The sequence below is a fragment of the Phascolarctos cinereus genome, unplaced genomic scaffold, assembly GCF_003287225.1.
Source record: "Phascolarctos cinereus isolate Bilbo 61053 unplaced genomic scaffold, phaCin_HiC Scaffold_5;HRSCAF=322, whole genome shotgun sequence".
NCBI classification, from domain to species: domain Eukaryota; kingdom Metazoa; phylum Chordata; class Mammalia; order Diprotodontia; family Phascolarctidae; genus Phascolarctos; species Phascolarctos cinereus.
In genome coordinates, this window is record NW_027555958.1 from 294,647,256 (window position 1) to 294,662,070 (window position 14,815).

Here is a 14,815-nt window from a genome sequence, read left to right on the forward strand (position 1 = left end):
TCACTCTATCCACTGAGCTACCTAGCTGGATTGCTGAGCGTCTATCCTGAGGGTAAAAATGGTAAATTTAAAATATGATGCCATGAATGCATTCATTTCTCTCAAGTAGAGATTTTAGATGACGGAAAGAGGTGATGGTTCTGATTGTCCGCTGCCCTGATCAGACCATCTGAAGTATTGCATTCAGTTCTGGAGACCAAATTTTAGGAAGAACATTGAGCTCATGCCATAGGAGGACTGGTTGAAAGAACTGGGGAGTTTAGCTTGGAGAAGAAAAAGGTTAGGTAAGATAGGTAGCAATTGTTAAGCAAGTACTTGAAAAACTGTCATGTTCACTTTGGCCTCCCAGGGCAGAACTGGAGCAGCAGGTGGAAAGTCGAAGAGAGGTAGATTTAGGCTTGATGTGGAGAAAAACTTCTGAACCATTTAGAGCTATTGAGGTAGAAAGAGCTATCTTGGGGAATCGGGGATCCTGCCTTGTTTTGAGCAAAAGAGGTTCTATGACCTATTATGTTGGTACTATAATGTATATTGTATTATACATTATATGTTATTATATATAATAATTATTATTATACCATGTATATATTATATACATCATAATACATATTATGCATGCATTATTTGTATTATAATGTATATTGGTATTATAATGTATGTATAATTATTATAATGGTGATTCTTTTTTGGGTAGGGGTTTGATTCCATAGCCTCTGAGGGTCCTTTCAACTCTGAAACTATTATTCTGGGGTGTCATTTACATGCTTTGTGATGTCCTCCAAGAGCTTGTCGAGGCAGCGATGGTCAAGAGTTAAGGTGGCCAGGTAGGGTGTTAGTGGACATATTGTTAAATGACTAACTCTTGGAGTTTGGGGACCAGTCTAGGATTCCTTTCTTAATTTAACTTTTTACTAAGCCAGGTAAAGCTGTTGGTCTTAGTGATATTTGATTTGGGTGGTTCTTTCCCTGGTATCATTTCCATATCGCTCTGTCATTTACAGTGCTTCACAAACTGCCCTCGTCCTGCTTTTCCAGCCTTCCTATACACACTTCCCCTCCCAGTGCTCTTTGGTCTGGCTTCCTGCCAATAACGTTCTTTCCCCCTTTTCTGTGATTTGTGCCAGCTGAGCTGCAGGTGGCAGTTCTCACCTTCCTTTCCTCTGATTCTTGGAATCTCTGGTTTCTTTTGAGACTCAGCTCAGGCTCCTCCTTCTGTAGGTATCTTTTCTTTGTCTCCCCAGTCTATAGGGCCTTCTCTATAGTTACTTTGTATTTGTTGTATTTGTGCTTTGCATTGGTCTTTCTCTGTTTTTAATCATATATGTACATGTTTTCTCCCCATTCATTCAGGTCCAATGTGGGTGGTGATTGTTTTTCTTCCCAGAAATGCTTCAAATGATTCTTTTGCTGATTTTCCATAGTTTTCATTGATAATTAGACTCAGGTGTGTAGTATTGGGGGGGTTGCAGCTTGAACTCCTTTGCTTTTTGGATTGTACTATTCTATTTCCTTCTTCAGTTTCTAGTGGGTACAGAGTAATCTCATATTGTTTGAGAGTGTTTTTCCTGTCTGCTTGCAGAATTTGTTATTGGAATTGTTAAATTTAACGGTTGTGTCTGGAAATTTTAAATACAGGCTTTTTTCCCCCAGAGGCAATATGTGAATTCTTTTGATGGGCATTTTGTTTTCTATATTCAGAAGTCTTAAATGCAGAACTGAGCAATTTCTTGTATTATTTCCTTCATTATAATATTCAGACTTCTTGATTTGTCATGTTCTTCAGGGAAACCTACAATCATTAGTTTGTGTTTCCTTTCTTCAAGGTCAGTTGTTTTGGTTTGTATAGAGATCATGTGTTGTTTTAATTTTTTTGCCTTTTGCTTTTTTCCTCTCTACTTTAGCATTTTTGTATTCCAAATCTGTTACCCTGTAAAGATTCTCTAAAGATGTTTAAGTGAGAGTACAGTCAATTTTTTTCTAATCTGCCCATTGAATTTTTTATTTCTGCACTGAAAGTTATAACTTTTGATTGATAGTCATTCCTAACTTCTTCTCTTACACATTTCATTTCCTTTTTTTTTTTTTAACCATTATGGAATTTTTTGTTCTGTGCTCTTTTGGGTTTCCACAAAATTCTGTATTTCATTAGGCATTGGTTCACTTGGTAATATTGATTGGGAGATTTGTAATAATCCCTTTAAATGTATAATACTCATCCTTCCCTTCCAGTTTTAGGATCCTCTTTGTTGGTTGATCTGTTTCTGATCTGGTTTTTTAGTGTTCTCCTTCTTGAAATCTTTGATGTTTCAGTATTATTTCCTTATTGTCTCCTGTCACTCACTTTCTGACTCTTCTGCATTTGCTAGTGGATATGTCTGCAAGACTGGGCTGTCAAGTTGCCTTGGCTTCTTCTTACACTGATACTCACTGGTCTTGTCCTTGGCCTAAGTAGCCCCTCAGAGAGCAGAATTGACTGCACATGGATTTTAAGGTCCCTTTGAGTCTGGTGCAGCACACTGGTCCCGAGTCCCATTTCTTCCCTCTTTCCTCAGCTCTCTTTTCTTTCTTTGGCTATGCTGAATCAGTTTCTCTCACTTTTTATAGGTTTGGGGGAGAGTAGGAAAAGTGCTCTGGATGTAGGCTCTGTAGCCTTAAGGTTCCTATTGTAGAGACCAACCCAGGGAGAAGACAGTATCCTCTCCTCCCACCCTCTCAGCCTACAGTGTAGGCTGATCAAAATCAGTGTCCACCATTCATACAGGGTGAGGGGGTGGGGTATATTGGCAAAGTCTCTGTAGCAGAAATGAATTCCAGTATGGGCCCCAGGCACATGCCTGCTAGTTTGTGCATCCCTGCTGGGGGCATGGAGACTAGTGAAAGTGGGTTACTGAATGAACACTCTAAAGATTGTTGGCCTGTGCTATTCTGGATTTTACCTTGTTGGGTCTCTCTTTTTTGTCCTGTGGATTAAGTTGTAATTACTCAACATTTGATATATAATTCCTTTTTTTTTTTCCATTCTGGGTCCCCCTATCTTGCCCAGATTGGAAGTGCAGAGACCATTCCTAGATCCAGTCCCACTGCTGATCAGCCCAAAGCTTTAACCTGCTCTGTTTCTGACCTGGGCCACCTCATCCCTGCCTTGGCATCCTGGTGGCCCTCTGCTCCTCAGGGCTCACCATAGGGGTGCATTCACCCTGTCAGCTTTTCTACTGTCAGAACTCCTGAGTTCAAATGAACCGTGGGCACAAGCCTCCCCAAGAGTAGATACTACAGGTGTGTGCCACCACGCCTGGCTCTGGGGTTTCATTTTCTGAGAGTTAGTGAGACTGGGGAAAATATTTAATTAGTTTATTTGTTGGTTCCATGACCCTTCTGTGTTCAAGAAGCTTGTGGTCTGTGCAGAATCAATGCGTACACAGGTGTGTGTGTGTGTGTGTGTGTGTGTGTGTGTGTGTGTGTGTGTGTGTGTGCACGCGCGTGTATATACACACAAAACACAAATACAAAAAATTGAAGGGAGGGGACAAGAACTGGGGGAGGAGCGTTAATAATTAGAGAAATGCAATTAAAACAATTCTGAAGTTATATCTCATACTGACCAGATTGTAAAAAATGACCAAAAAAAGGAATGACAATTATCAGAGGGACTACAGGAAAACAGGCACACTGCTGCTCTGTTTTGGTAAAGATGTCAATTGGTCCAGCCATTCTGGAAAGTAATTTGGAACTGTGTCCCAAAAGTCAATCAATAAACACTTATTAAGTGCCTACTTTATGCCAGGAACTGTGCTATGTGCTGGGGATATACAGAAAGGCAAGGACAGGGGTTCACTTCCCCCCCCAAAAAAAAGGCAGGGGCTCCCAAGAATCTCCCACAGTCTAATGGGGAAACAACCTGCAAATTATTGTGTACAAACAAGGTATATACAAGGATAAATTAGAAATAATCAAAAGAGGGAAGGCATTAGAATTTAGGAGAAATCACTTACTTGGGAGGTGGGATTTTAGCTGAGACTTGAAGGAAGTCAAGAAAACCAAGAGGTAGAGATAAGAAAGAAAGAGCATTCCAGATATGGGAACAGCCAGGCAAAGGTGCACACCCTTTGACTCAGTTATACCACTGCTAGGCCATTACCCTGAAGAAGGGAAAGAAAGAGGTAAAGGACCTATGGATACAAAAATAATCATAGCAGATCATCTTCTTGTGGCAAAACCTAGAAACTAAGGGGGTGCCCATTTGTTTGGGAATCACTACACAGATAAATGATGACAAACACCAACCAGGGAGATCACTTAACAGTTTCTTTCTCTCTCTGTCTCTCTCTCTCTCTCTCTCTCTCTCTCTCTCTCTCTCTCTCTCTCTCTCTCTCTCTCTCTCTCTCTTTCTTTCTCGACAGTCAGGTTAAGTGACTTGCCTAGGGTCACACAGCTAATATGTGTCTGAGGCCAGGTTTGAACTCGGGTCTTCCTGACTCCAGGGCCAGTGTTCTATCCACTGTGCCATCTAGCTTCCCCTATCAGTTTCTCTTTTGAGTTCCTCATTTTTCTTTTCCACTTAATCTCTTTCCATCATCCTCGGTGATTTCAGTATCCTTTTTTAAATAAATATATTTTTAGTTTTCAACAATCACTTCCATAAGCTTTTGAGTTTTAAATTTTCTCCACCTCCTTCCCCAAGACAGTGTGCAGTCTGATATAGGCTCTACATACACATTCCTATTAAACACATTTTCACATTAGTCATGTTGTAAAGAAGAATTAGAATCAGTATCCCTCTTAAAGACTCTTTTGACAGCCGGACTTCACAATTCCTCAGTTTTAGTTACCTTTCTCTCCTGGCTGCTGTATCCACCTTTGTAGAATGGTCATCCCCATCATCTTCCTTCACTCTGGTGCTGCCAAGCTGTTGAGAAAGACATGAACCCCTGGGGCTGGCTATATATGTATACCCTTCCACTGTAACTGGATTCTCACTGCAGTTCAGTGGTCCTTGTTGGTTTCTCTCGTTGACTTTTCATTGCATTTTTCTCAACAGCTGTTCCAAAGCTGTCCCTATTTAGGCATCAGAGATTCAGGCCATCTAGCAAAAATGCTACCTCAAAGTATTTCTGTGATCACATCCTCCTCACCACTTAAGAATTTCCTTGTTTATCTTTCCTTTCATTTTTTCTTATCTCAAAAGATGGTATCCTCCTTTTCTCATCCTTTCCAATGCTCGCATCATAGATCCAGAGTGGGAATGGGCTGCAAAGACTATCTAATCCACCTCATTCATTTTACAAATGAGAAAAAGGAAGTCCAGAGAGGTTAATTAGGTGACTTTGCCCAGGGTCACATGGTTGTAAAGTAACAAAGCTCGGTTTGGCACCCAGGCTCTTTAGTTCCAAATCTGGCAGTCTTTTCCTCTGACAGATTTCTACCTTACACTAATCTGTCCACCCCATCAATTATTTCCTCTTTTGTATCTTAAAATCTCTTTATTTTTATTGCCTTCATTTTTGCTCATTGACATGCTCAGGGTTACACTATCTTTAAACAAATTTCCCCCAATTCCCTGTTTGAACTGTACTTTCTTATTTCTGTCTCTCATTGCAAGACTTTTCTTTAAAAAGGGATATGTACTGTCTACCTTAATTTCCTCACCATTTCTTCAATCCTGTACCCCTTCTAATCTGATTCTCTCACACCACTTTCCTAAATGATCTTTCTAGTGTTACCAGTGACTTTTGTTTGCAAAATTCAGTGGTGTTTGTCATCATTTTCTGGGAAACTGGTTGCAAAATTTAATTGTATCTACTTAACTCTTCATTTTCCTCAATGTCTTTAATGCTGTTGGCCACTCTGCCCCCTTGAAATAAATGACCTTGCAGCTTTAGCTTCTGTGATCCTATAACCACTGCAAAAAATTCTTATCCCTTAGCTTTGTGAAACAACTAGAGACCATTTGAGTGTGAAATTGTATGGGACAGACTATAAGCACAAGAGGAGAGATTAGAGGAAGGAAGATCAGTGTGGTTTAGAAGAGCTGAAGAAGGCCGCTGCAGAGGTGCAATGGAAGTATAGGTAAGTCTTAAGTAAGGAGAGTACAAGCTCCAAAGGGCATTCCTTGAGTCCAGCCCCCACATCTTAACAGATGAGGAAACAGATATAGACAGGTGAAGTGATTTGCCCAGGGTTACAGAGGTGATTGGCATACAAGTCAGGATCTAAACACCATGTCTTTCTGACCTCAGGTCTAGTGCACTACCCAGTGCACCATGTTGCTGTTTCCAAAGTATCTTGCAAGTTAGTAATACATAAATTATCACATGATGAAGAAGTGTTGTAGCATTTGAACCCAAGTCCAGTAAGCTGTCCACTTATTCTGTGTTATAATTGCTGATGATATTGTCATTGTGAGTGTTTAGTTGAAATTAGTGCAAAAATCTAGTAGTGACTGTCATGCAAAACATTTGCGAACTCAGAACGATGGAGAAAAATTATTGAACTTCCTTGAATTAAAAAAAGATCAGTACAAATGGTATGCCTGAAAATAAAACATCAGTCAAAACAACAAAAAAAGAAAAGAAAGGGTATTCTAGCCAGGAGGAGGTCAACAGCATAACGGCAGCAATGAATGTCCGTACGAACAGAGAGTAAATGGATCTGCCCAACTGAATGAAGGGCCTTGAAAACCAGGCTTATATGTTCTTGAGTAGGGACGTGACACACTCCAATTCAGGAGTCATTTAGTCAACGATCATTTATTAAGCTGTTAAGGGCAGCTAGATGGCATGGTGGATAGAGTGCCAGGCTTGGAGTCAGGAAGACCCAAGTTCATATCTGGCCTCATACACTCACTAGCTGTATGACCGTGAACAAGTCACTTCACCCTGTTTGCCTCACTTTTCTCATCTATAAAATGAGCTGGAGAAGGAAATAGCAAACCACTTGAGTATCTTTGCCAAGAAAACCCCAAATGGGGTCACAAAGAATCAGACATGACTGAACAACAAAATTTATTAAGCACCTGCTATGTGAGCCGGGCAGTTTTTGCTAGGATATAAAGACAAACATAAAACTGACCCTGCCCTTAAGGAGCTTACACTTTATCAGAGCTACACTACACTTATAAATAGAGACAAAATACATAACCAAGTAATGGGCTGGGGAATGCCACTGGCAGCTTGGGGATCGAGAGTTTGTGAAATTCAAATAGGGAAAAAAGCCTGTAGTTAGCTAGGAGACTTATGTAAGTCTGGGTGTGAAGTGAGGTATGCTTGGGCCAGCTTTTGTATTTCTATCATTCTGTACTTTATTCATTTAACAAATATTTAGTGACTTATGTTCAAGTCGTGTATGTGTGTGTGTGTGTGTGTGTGTGTGTGTGTATTACATCTATGTATATATCTGTATAGGTGGACTCTGCCCTTTGGGAGCTTAGTTGAAAGTATAAGATATATACTTACATTCTTTAATGAATGTATGTTTTCATCAGTGTGAGGCTTTATGGGGTAGGTTGGATCGGATCTGAGCTGAACCTTAAAGGATGCCTGCCAGTTCCAGAAGGACAGAGCTTGCTAGGTAGGGAGGCTAGCATAAGCAAAGAATGGGGGCAAGAAGTCAAAAAGACATGTTTCAGGGCATGGTGAATGGCTCAGTTGGTTTGTGGTAGCAAATTGGTCTGGAAGAATAGCTTGGGGCTACATTAACAAGGGCCTTGAATGCCAGCCTGAGAAATTTAGGGTTTGTCTGCTGGGCAGTACTGAGTTATTGGGGGCTTTTAAGCAGGAGACTTAGATTGAATTATAGAATTTTAGAGTTTCAAAGAGACTTTAAGGATCTTTGTTACCTTTCACTTTGAGTTAGGAAGGTCCATTTACTCTTCTTCCACACAGATATAACTCACACTCATTTCTGCCTCCTTGACTTTCTTTGTTTATGCTAAAAGTAAATGTTTGAGGAAGACAACCTGGTGACTTCATGTAAATACATTTGAAGGGTAGAGGGGAGAGACAGAGAGGCTTCCAAGTAAGAGGTTCTCTTTCGGTTCTGAACTAGGGTGATAGCGATAAGAATAGGAAGAAGAGACTGAAAGGAGATAGGATGGAAGAATTACTGCTCACTCCGTGACTGACCAGATGTGGGACTTGAGGGAAAGGAAAGTCAGAGATGACTCCAAAGTTTGGATCCTGGATGATTGGGGAAATGGTAGTGCTATTAACAGTAATAGAAGTCAGAGGAAGGGGCTATTTTGCAAGCTCCGGCTGTCCCTTCATTTCCTTGACAAAGCACTTTTTATGGTCTGGAGGGTTTTCCCACCTCTAGGACTGCTACTGTTTTGTCTTCTCAAACTCCTCCCACCCTCCTGCGCCATCTTCTGAGACTCTGTCCTTTATTCCCTCTCTGAGCATTTCAATTTCCATAGCCTCAGTGATTACCTTTATTCAGATGACTCTCAAATCACCAATTCTGCACTCTTACCTGTAACTCCAGTCCTACATAGTCAGTGGTGTACAGAACTATCTCTACGGGGATGTCCTGCTCAAACTTAGTCATGTCAAAGTGACCTCATTTTTGCCCCTCAATAGGTTCCTCTGTAACTGGCACCAATATTCCCTCAGTCCAAGACAAAAAACCCTTATAGTTATTTTTGACTCTTCCCTCTCCTTTATCCCCTGAATCTTGTCTATGATCAAATTTTGTCATCCCCCCCCCCATTAAACACACCTCAGATTGCTAGGTGTTGCAGTGGATAGATAGGGTACTAGATCTAGAGTCAGGAAGACTTGAGTTCAAATCTGCCATCGCACACTTTCTAGCTGTGTGATCCTAGGAAAGTCACTTCACCTGTTTGCCTCACCTTTCTCATCTGTAAAATGAGGGTTTTAATTTTATCTACAGTCAATTTATTAACTGTTACCTAAAACAGCACCCACCTTCCAGAGTTGTTGTGAGGCTCAAATGAGATAATAATTTTAAAGCAATGAGAATAGTGCCTGGCACATAGTACATATAAGAATATATAAATGTTGGCCATTATTATTAATCTCCTTACTGTCCACACATACAGGCTATACTCATCCAATATGCCTTTATGACCTTGTGTATGCTGCTCCTTCTTCCCTCCATTTCTTGGGATCTTAAACCATATTTCTTGCAAAATAGCTCCTTCCTCTGACTTCTATTACTGTTAATGATGAAGCAAATGTCTAACAAAGAGTTAATGTCCAGGGCAACTAGGTGGCGTGATGTATAGAGCACTGGCCCTGAAGTCAGGAGAACCTGAGTTCAAACTTGGACTCAGACATTTGACACTTACTAGGTGTCTGACCCTGGGCAAGTCACTTAACCCCATTGCCTAGCCAAAAGAAAAAAAGAAAAAAAAGAGTTGATGTCCAAGATAAGTGAGGAGATTGTAAGAATGTAACTAGCTGATCTTGATGAATTCAAGACACCTTGCCCAAGTGAATTAACTACATCCACACATCTTGAAACAAGTGGCCAGTGTAACTGCTGAGCTGCTGTAAGCTCATGGGAAATGAGAGAAAACATCCTAATGATTAATGCTTTCTAACAGTCAGAGTCAGGAAAACCTTTCTAACAATCAGCTTTTCAGAAGTGGAATGGGCTGCTTCAAGAGGTGGGTTTCCTCCCCTTAGAGGTCTTCACAAAGAGGTTGGATGATCACTGGCCAGGTATGTTACAGTGGGGAGGCCTTTGGGGTATGGATTGAACTAGATGTCTGCTCAAATAAACTCTCAGGATTCTGTGATTCTGTCATTTTATACTTAGCGTCAGGAGAGTGGAAGAGATAGCAGAGAATTCCATGGGGAATATCAAATAGTACCTAGGATTGGTGATGTCATGATGCATTTGTCTTCAGTTACTGCCCTACTTTCATTGTGTTTTTTGACTTTTTTTTTTAAAGTTTCTACATTGTCACCTGTTGTTGGAAGATAGGGGTCTGAATAGGATCATCATTTTGTCTTTTTGCTTTTGATGCTTCTCTGTTGCTTTGGGCTTCATGGAGAGATTGGATTTCCCTGCTGAGCAAGGAAATGTTTCTCTTCCATGAGAATTCTATGGTATAAAGTTCTTATAGGGTGCTTTTTTCCCTTCCTTATATTGACTTTATTTAAATTTTTTTAACATGAAAGAGCATTACATTCCCTTCCCCCCCCCAATTTGTTTAAATTTACGTCTCCATTATCTTTCATTGATTTATTTCCATCATCTTTTCACATGGGCCTATGGACTTTTTCTGGTAATACAGGTCTGGATCAATTTTCTTAAATTAATGATGATTTTACATAGAATATAATAAGCTCTAAGGATTTTCACTTTTATAGATTAAGGCATGGAAGAGGCTTTTAGAAATTGTCCAGTCCAATCCCATTTTTAGATGAGAATACTGGCTGGACTAGTGTCACATAGGTATAGATATGAGATTTAAACTCAGGTCTTTTGATTCCAAATCCAGTGTGCTTTCCACCACACCGTATCACATCACTAAGCACTTTCCTCATAAGGACCCTGAGGAAACAGGTGAAGAGACTTCGCACAGTCACACAATCAGTCAGTCTATAAGAATTGACTATTTGCCAAGCACTGTGCTGTGCTGAGGATACAAAGAAAAGCAAAAATGGTTCCTGCTCTCAAGTAGGTTACATTCTAATGCTAGAGACAACATGTAGATGAATGAGAACATACAAGATAATTAAATAGTAACAGAAGGAAGTGGGGCACTAACATCTGAGGCATCAGTAAAGACCTCCTGCAGAAGGTGCTGCTGGAGCTGAATCTTGAAAGAAGGCAGGAATCCCAGGAGGTGGAGGCGAGTAGGGAGAGCACTGTTGGCATGAGATCAGATCGTTGTTTGAGGAAAAGCAGCAGCAGTAGGCCAGTATGGCTGAACCATAGAGTGTCGGGGGGGGGGTACTGTGTAAAAAGACGATAAGGATAGAATAGGAAAAGCTTTAAATTCAAAACATGGAAGTTTATATTTGATCCTAGAGGTTATAGGAAGACACTGGAGTTTATTTACTGTATAGGCGGGTTTTATGATCAGACCTACATTTAGGAAATTTTGATTTAAGAACTCTGATCAATGCAATGACCACTCATGATTCCAGAGGATTGATAATGAACCAAGCATGAACCCTACTTCCCACCTCCTGACCAAGACGTGATGGACTCAAGATGCAGAAGGCGATACATGTTTTTGGACATGGCCAAATGCGGTAAATTGTTTTGCTTAACTATGCATATTTACTAAAAGAATTTTGTTTTATTGCCTCCCCCCCCCAGTTTGGAAAGGAAATAAATGTTTGTAAATAGAAAAACAAATTTAAATCTAAAAGATTTTTAAAGGAAAAGCAATGGAAATGTGAATTGGTCCAGCCATTATGGAAAGCGATTTGGAACTGTGCTCAAAAAAATTACTATCCTTTGATCCACTAGTACCACTATTAGGCCTATATCCCCAAAGAGATCAGAGGAAGGGGAAAAAGACCCATGTATCCAAAAATATTTATAGCAGCTTTTTTTGTGATGGTAAAGAACTGGAACCTAAGGGAATGTCCTTCAGGGAATGGCTGAACAAAATGTGAATGTAATGGAGTGCTATTGCATTATAATAAATAAATGTGTTAGAGAACGGAGAAACCTGGAAAAACTTGTATGAACTGATACAGAATGAGGTGAGCAGAACTAGAACAGATTGTGTAATAACAACATTGTAAAGACAAACAACTTTGAAAGATGTAAGGACTTTGAACAGCACAGTAACCAACCACAATTCCAGAGGACCGTGATGAAACATGCTGACCTCTTCCTGACAGAGAGACAGTGGAGTTAGGGTGCAGGTTGAGATCAGTATTCTTTGGATGTGATCAATACATAAGTTTGTTTTGCTTGACTATACATATTGGTTACAGGTGTTTTGCTTTTCTTTATTTTGTTTTTCAAAATGGAAAGGTGGGAGGGAGGGAAAATAGATTTTTGTTCATTGAAAATGTTAAAATAAAAAAGGAAATCACTTTGGCAGCTTTGTGAAGGGTAGATTGAAGTAAGGAGGCTAGTAAATAAATAATAAAAGTGAAGGTTGTGACTCTGTGTAACTGAAAGAATGGTGGTGTCTTCAATAGCAATAGTATGGGAGACCACAAACAGGGAGATTTGAGAGTAAAGAAAGTGAATTGTGTCTAAAACTGAACTCATTATCTTTCACCTAACCACCCTTCTCTTCCATACTTTCTCTTTCTGTCGAAAGCACCACTGTCCTTCCAGTGACTCAGACTTGTAACCTTGATATTATCTTTGACTCCTTTCCTTTCTCTCATCCCAGCTGTCACATATTGTCATTTCTACCTTCACATCTCTCGCATGCCACCCCTTTTCCCCACTAACCCAGCCTATTGCCTTAGTTCAGCTCCTGCCTAGATTATTGTATCCACCTCCTAATTGTTCTTGCCTCAGACTGTCTCTCACACGCCAGTCCATCATACACCCTGCTGTCAAAATAATTTTCCTTAAGCACTGACTGACCATGTTGTTCTCCTACTCAGCCAACTCCATTGCCTCCAGAATAAAATCTACATCACCCATTCCAAGATCCAACCAAATTTCCCGCTGTTCTATTTCCCCATCCCACTGCTTTGCATCGTTCATCCCCCCATGCCTGGAATACATTCCCTTTCGACCTCTTCCTCAGAGAAAGAATAGTTTCAGTTGGATGATGAGGTCAGAAGACAGATTACAAGGGAAGGGAAAAAACTAGCAAAATAGATCATGAGACAAGTGGTTTTCCATTCCACTGCAAAGGAGTGCGAAGAGGGGGTGATCTTCATGATATGATTTGTATCCATTTAAAATTTATTGTAGAATATGGTATGAGGTATTTGTCTAAGGCTAATTTCAGCCAGACTGTTTTCCCAGAGGCTTATCAAACAGGAAGTTCTTTCCTTAAGTAATTTGTTGTTTTATGTTTGTCAAATACTAGGTGATTTAGTTTCATTATTTTTAATTCTCACTTGTCTAGTCTGTTGCATTAATCTACTTCTCTATTTTTTAACTAACGCTAAATGGTTTGATAACAGTGTTTTAAAATGTAGTTTGAGATTTGGAAGTGGTATTTCCCTTCAATTCCTACATTTGTCCATTATCTCCCCTAAATATTCTAGATCTTTTGCTCCTGGAAATGAACTTTTTTTTTGTCTAGTTCTATAAAGTATCTCTTTGATAATTTGGTATAGCATTAAAACTATAAACTAACTTTGGTCATTTGTATCATATTGGCAAGAACTAGCCATGAGAGCTTACAGTTCTTCTAGTTATTTAGGTTTTATTTCTATGTAAATTATCATGTCAGCAAAGGATAGTTTTACCTCCTCTTTACTTACATTTATATTTTATTGTGACTTCTAGCATTTCTAGAACAATATCAAATAAAAATATCAGGAAGAGAGGGCATCCTTATGCTCCATTGTGCCCCCATTGCATAGGATACTTGCTTTTGGTTTTAGATACATACTTTTTATGATTAAAAAAAAGATCCTTTAATTCAACTTCTTTGTAGGGTCTTGATATAAATGAGTTTTTCACTGTGTCAAAAGCTTTTTCTGCAACTTTTTTTTCTTTTTGGTGAGGCAATTGAGGGATAAGTGACTTGCCCAGGGTCACACAGCTAGTAAGTTTCAAGTGTCTGAATTCAGATTTGAACTCAGGTCCTCCTGACTCTAAGGCTGGAGCTCTGTCCACTGTGCCACCTAGCTGCCCCTGCAACTCTTAAGATAATCATATGACTTTAGATATTTTGGGTTTTAATATGATTAATTGTATTGATTGTTTTTCTAATCTTGAATCATCCTTTTGCCCTTGGAATAAATCCAACTTGTTCGTAATGAACATTTTTTTGTACAATTAGCTATATGGTATGTTTTACAGGATTTTATTTAAAAATTGTGAAGTTTGGCTGTGAAAAGGAGGAGAGATATAAGGAGATAGCTTTGTGGAATGTTGGGATGGAGTGAAATATTTTTAAGAATGAGGGAGACCTGGGCATGTTTGTAAGCATCAGAGGAAGCCTGTAAATATGGAGGGATAGAAAATTAGAGATGATGATGGATATGATCTTCTGTAAGAAATTGAAGGGGATGGGCTAGGCCTAAATCCAACCCTATGTGAGAGCCTGCAGTAAAAGATGAGAGAATGGGAGATGCTGTCAAAGAGTTCTGAAATGTAGAGTAAGGCAGCTACTTGACAGAACTATAGTTAGGGGAAGAATTCATATGATAAGCAAAAGATAGAGGTTATTACAAAAGACAATTTCAATTAGCATATAAAAACTTTTGCACAAACAAAATCAGTGCAACTAGAATAAGAAGAAAAGCAGTGGTTTAGGCAAAAGTCTTTTCAAGTGTCTCTGATAAGCATGACATCCAAAATGTATAGGGAATTTACACAAATATATAAACTTTTACCAGTATACCCTTTCTACAATTTATAGTCTTAGGGCATGGCAAAATCCAGTGTTGGAGAGGCTAAAGAAAAACAAACTAGGGGCAGCTAGGTGGCACAGTAGATGGAGCTCCCGCCTTGGAGTCAGAAGGACCTAAGTTCAAATCAGGCCTCAGACACTTGACACTTACTAGCTGTGTAACCCTGGGCAAGTCACTTAACCCCCACTGCCTCACCAAAAAAAAAAAGAAAAGAAAAAAAGAAACTATAAATTGATCTAACTGTTCTGGAAAACAATATGGAATTATGTTAGAAAAGTTACTAAACTGTTCATGCTCTTTGATCCCATCATCTGATAGCAGAGCATACATAC

At 39.5% G+C, this 14,815-nt stretch overlaps 1 protein-coding gene across 8 annotated transcripts in view; it reads left to right on the forward strand.

Moving 5' to 3' along the window:
* The window catches only part of GJC1 (gap junction protein gamma 1), a 40,767-nt gene that overhangs the window by 14,054 nt on the left and 11,898 nt on the right, over positions 1-14,815 (forward strand). For 3 of the 8 annotated variants that reach the window (XM_078155964.1, XM_020997667.2, XM_078155965.1), the window contains 2 exons: positions 5,924-6,066; positions 11,118-11,225. The exons of 3 other annotated variants lie outside the window; for them this stretch is intronic. The gene's annotated coding sequence lies outside the window, so the exon portion shown is untranslated. The remainder of the gene's footprint in view (positions 1-5,923; positions 6,067-11,117; positions 11,226-14,815) is intronic. 2 more of the 8 variants (XM_020997669.2, XM_020997668.2) reach the window with 1 other exon arrangement.